This window comes from Sus scrofa, chromosome X (genome assembly GCF_054392235.1).
Source record: "Sus scrofa isolate SSC_HxYL_T2T_F1_AM1 chromosome X, Sscrofa_HxYL_maternal_Yorkshire_Landrace_v2.0, whole genome shotgun sequence".
NCBI lineage: Eukaryota > Metazoa > Chordata > Mammalia > Artiodactyla > Suidae > Sus > Sus scrofa.
The window spans coordinates 108,400,490-108,405,710 of record NC_139401.1 but is presented as its reverse complement, the minus strand read 5'-3'; the positions used below and the strand labels follow the sequence as shown (position 1 = coordinate 108,405,710).

General features: G+C 50.6%; 1 non-coding gene across 1 annotated transcript; it reads left to right on the top strand.

Moving 5' to 3' along the window:
- Positions 1-1,081: 1,081 nt before the first annotated feature.
- On the top strand, positions 1,082-1,153 carry TRNAE-UUC (transfer RNA glutamic acid (anticodon UUC)). The gene has a single exon. It is a non-coding gene; the product is annotated as a tRNA-Glu (tRNA).
- Positions 1,154-5,221: the final 4,068 nt, after the last annotated feature.

The following is a 5,221-nucleotide window of genomic DNA, read 5'->3' as shown; positions in this document are numbered from 1 at the left end:
CAGGATGGACCAGACCCCACCCGGAAGAGTGTGCTTGGTTTTTGGAGCCCATCTATAGGCGTGGGACTCCAGATAAGACATCATTGAAAGAGTTGGGAATGTTTAGCTGGAGGAGGAGAAGGCTCCCAGGGAATATGACAGCTGCCTTTAAAACACTGAAGGGGCTGCTCCGTGGGAGAGAAGGAGGGGACTTAAGGCAGAATGGAGAGCTGGGAAGTGTGGGCGATGGATTCAGGAACCCTCAGCTGAATTCATGGCTGTGCAAATTACTAGGCCTGCTCTCTTTGTTCCTTGAATTTCCTTGAACCTCAGTTTGGTCATTGGTGCAGTGGCTTGGAAGATAATACTTTCCCCACTTTGCCGTGAGCATCCAGTGAGAGGGGGCTCTATAAATGAGTGCTTTGGAGTTCCCGTTCTGGCTCAGTGAGTTAAGAACCTGACCAGTATCCATGAGGACACGAGTTCGATCCTTGGCCCTGCTCAGTGGGTTGAGGATCTGGCATTGCCATGAGCTGTGGTGTAGATTTCAGACAAGGCTCAGATCTGATGTTGCTGTGGCTGTTGGTGTGGGCTGGCAGCTGCAGCTCTGATTCGCCCCTCGCCTGGGAACTTCCATGTTGTGCTGCTGCGGCCGTAAAAAAAAAAGTAAATAAAATAAACAAGTGCTTGGAATGTGCAAAATGCTTAGCAACTGGTATTCCTGTGCGTCTCTGTGGTCCCCGAGCAGAGAGCCCCGTTCCGTGGGTGAAATGGACAGAGAGGCTGATTTTGGCACAGTACAGTTACCAAGACCCCCGCAATAGGCGTCGTAAAATGCAAAAGACTGTTTTGGCAAGTATTCAGTGCACCATCACTGCAGATGTTCAAGCAAGGGCTGGACCAGAATTTTCTGGGAGGTTTCAAGGAGGAATTCCTGCATAGGGAAGAAAGTTGGAATATACTGCATCTCAGGTGTTTTCCAGTCCTTAGGGTTGAAGATTCTTTTATTTGCATTTTTTAAGTGATTTTATTTTTTTCCATTATAGTTGGTTTACAGTGTGAAGATTCTTTTTTTTCCTTTTGCAATAATAGTTTAAGGAGATCCCTGATGGTCTAGTGGTTAGGACTTGGCACTTTCACTGCTGCGGCCCAGGTTCAATCCCTGGTCTGGGAACTGAGATCCCACATCAAGCCACTACATGCTGCAGCCAAAAAGAAAAGAAAAAAAAAGAAAAAAGAAAGAAAGAAGAAGAAATAATAGTTTAATCAGGATGGCTTAACTAAAAAATCACTAACTTACCTTGAGAAAAAGAGAAGAATTGTAATACTACAAGGACTGAAACTATAAATCTTGAGAGACTAACTGATTTTCCTCTTTCTCTGCCGAATCCTCTTTTCTCTATTAATTTCTTACACTTCATTTCTCCTTGCAAATTCAGCTTCCACATGATTTTGACTTTCTGTGACTTCATTTTATTGAACGTGTTAAAAAATTTCAAACAGGATTTCCTGTCATGGCTCAGCGGTTAGCGAACCTGGCTAGTATCCATGAGGATGTGGGTTCGATCCTTAGCCTTGCTCAGCAGGTTAAGGATCCAGCATTGCCGTGAGCTGTGGTGTAGGTCACAGATGCGGCTCGGATCTGGTGTTGCTGTGGCTCTGGCATAGGCTGGCAGCTGTAGCTCCGATTGGACCCCTAGCCTGGGAACCTCCATATGCCATGGGTGCAACCCTAAAAAGACAAAAAGACCAAAAAAAAAAAAAAATTCAAACACATAAAAAAGAGAATTACATGACAAACTCCATTTACAGTTATCTTGCTAGGGGTGAAGATTCTACACTGAGTTTCTGCAAAGTCCTGCAGGCTCAGCTTCTGCGTGCCGCGCCACTCCTGCTCACTTGCCTGGTTGCTCCCTCCCTCCTGTGTCGTTTTTTCCTTCTCTGCTGGATCTTTTCTATTACCACACAAACATGCTGTTTGACCTCCAATTGGAGAAAAAGAAAAAAGCTTTCCTCTAGCTATTGCCCCACTTCTCTCCTTCCCCTTTTCTTCTTTTTCTTTCTTTCTTTCTTTCTTTCTTTCTTTCTTTCTTTCTTTCTTTCTTTCTTTCTTTCTTTCTTTCTTTCTTCCTTCCTTCCTTCCTTCCTTCCTTCCTTCCTTCCTTCCTTCCTTTCTTTCTTTCTCTTTTTTTAAAAATTTTTTAGGGCTGCACCTGTGGCATATGGAGGTTCCCAGGCTAGGGGTCGAACTGGAGCTGTAGCTGCTGGCTACACCAGAGCCACAGCAATGTGGGATCCAAGCCGCATCTGCGTCCTACACCACAGCTCATGGCAACGCCGATCCTTAACCCACTGAGCAAGGCCGGGGATCGAACCCGCATCCTTATGGATCCTAGTCGGGTTTGTTGCCACTGAGCTGAGCCACAGCAGGAGCTCTGCTTTATGATCTTGAATGGGCTGTGAGCTCCCTGGCCAGTCCTGTGCTCCTCTGTCCTCCCCTCGGAGCTTGTTGTCTTCAGCTGTCATTCAGAGAGCAGTATCTGGCCCTCCCCTCCTGCAAACAGAGCCACTCAGCCTCCCCACGGCCTTCGGCTCCTGCCTGATTGGCTGGGACGGATGCCCATCCTCTGGCCCCCTTTCCAGCATCTGGGCCACTCAGCTCCTCCGGGAAGGGGACTTCAGGGCTCTTGGTCCTGACTCTGGTATCTAGGCGTCGAAAGCTATGTCTATTTGTCACCAAGTTGTTGACAAGCCTGACCACCTCGCCCTGCAGCCCCAGCTCCCAGCTGAGGAGGAGGCTGCAGCAGGAATCATTATGATGCCTCCTGGCCGTTTCCAGGCCTGCAAGTGACATTTCTCTGCTTCGTTCACTGTCACGAAGGAGGGTTCCTGTGCGATTTTCCGCAGAGCCTAGATTGCCTCCCACCCACTCCTGCCACACAGCTCAGCTTGTCACTTCCCTCCTTCAACCAGCGCCTTCAAACTGTCATCCTGAAACAGCCTCAATGGGACAGCCACTGCCCCGGGCACTGTTCCGTCTCCCCTCTTTGTCACACAGAGGAGTCCAGCGCTTCTCAAGGCAGGCTCTGCCTGTGGCTTCTGTCTCCTCCAGCGCCATCATCTTCTCTGGGGCAGAAGCACAGGGCCTGAGCTTGTTGCACCCCGTGCCACTGCAGTGCCTTTCAAGGGGCTCTCGGCTTCAAGAGGGTACTGTCCAGGAACCTCGCCAGCTGCCAGCCGGCCACTCTGAAGCCGACTCTGGGGAGGGAGTCCTGCCAAGGGCTGGCCTGGATCAGTGTGGTGAACGAGGCAGCCCCCCTACACACACACACACACACACACACACAGAGACACTGGTTTCCATACTCACGAGTGGACATACCTCAGGAATCTGCTTCCCCCGCCCCTTGAAAACTGGCTAAAATGGGCAGCCAAGGAGACAGGGAAAGACCTGATTGTGATTGGAACCCTAGGTCCACTGGACACTGGCTGCGGACCTTGGGCCATCACTTAGCCTCTCGGGGACTCTCTTTTCCCATCTCAAAAATGGACATGAAAGGAATGACTTCACTACCCGGCAGGCCTTTAGAGAGGATTGGATGAGCTCGGGATGTGAAGGTCCTTGGCAAGTTCATGGGTGCCTAGAGCTGCACTGCTCTGTGTGTGTGTGTGTGGTGTGAGTGCCGTGTTTCAACGAAGACACAAAATGCTGATTTGTGTGTGTGTGTGTGTACAGATCAAATTTGCCGTTGATTCTCCTTTGCAGTACTCAAGGACTTTGCTCAAGCACATGTCCCCTCTTGTTCCCGCATCTTTAACCCCTTCCTCCCACCCAGTGGAGCATTGCCACCCACATTCGAGCATGCTGTCATGTCCCTTCTCTTTAAGAAAAACACAGCTTTCTTGACGCAATATCCCTGTCTACCCACCAGTCCATTTTTGTGCCCTCTTTTGTAGCAAGACTCTGGAATTCCAGCTGTCTTTTCTGGCAGCCTCTACTTCCTCACCTCCCATTGTCTCCCTCTCTCTTTTGTTTTTGTTTTGTTTTCTTTTCTTTTTTTTTTTTTGCTTTTTAGGGCCACACCCACGGCCTATGGCAGTTCTCAGCCTAGGGGTTGAACCAGAGCTGCAGCTGCCGGCCTACGCCACAGCCACAACAACTCGGGTTCCAAGCCACATCTGTGGCCTACACCACAGCTCACGGCAACGCCAGATCCTTAATACACAGAGCGAGGCCAAGGATCAAACCTGTGTCCTCATGGATATTAGTTGGGTTCGTTACCGCTGAGCCACAGCAGGAATTCCATCACCTGGTTTTCCTTTGCTCTCACTAGATACCTGCTGCTCTGAACCCTCCTCTGGGTTCCAGGCAGACGATCCAGCTGCCTGCTTGACCGCTCCCCTTCGAGGTCTAATAGGCCTCTCAAACTCAGCACGTCCAAGTTGGGGTCCTCCTAAGCATCCCCTGAGTTTCCTCCCTGTCACTTCACGGCATCTCCATCCCTCCAGGTTTTTGGGTGAAGACCTTTGCATCATCCTAATGCCTCAGTTTACCCTCACACCCCAGCACGGGGTCTCAGCAAATGCACCCCACCCCGCTCAGAGGGAGAGCTCCACCCCTGGCTGTGCGTGGCTCACAAGGCCCTAGGGATTGGGTCCTCCTCTACGTCACCCACCCACCCACCCTTATGTTGCTCCAGCCCTCCCCCGCCCCACCTGCTTGTTCCTTGATCAAGTCTAGCACGCTTGCACCTCGGGGCCTTTGCAGCTGCAGTTCCCTCTGCCTGGATGAATCTTTCCCCATTCATTCAGCAGCCTCGCTCCCTCACTTCATCCTGTCTTGTGCAAATGTCACTTGGTCGCTTGTCTCATCTCTCTAGTCCCATCCTTTGCTTTATTTGTATCGCTTGGCTCTGTGTCAATCTCTCCAACTAACATGTAAGCTCTATAGGCGTTGGTTTATTCCCCGCCATCACCCCACCACCTAGTGCAGTGCATGGCACACATATATTGAGTCCGAGAGTGAGTCAACCGATCCCGTTGCCCTCCTAGCTTAAAATCCCACAGCGCCCCATCACATCTCATTGCATATACTTGGAAGGTGCTCCTTGCTCCCAGTCCTCCTGGGAAATTCTTCCCCATCCCTTAAGACCCAGCCCCGCTGTCACCAGCTTTGTGAAGCTCCCTTGCCCCCAGGCAGAGTGAGCCAGTTGTTCCTCCCTGACTCCGCAGCATCCTGGAC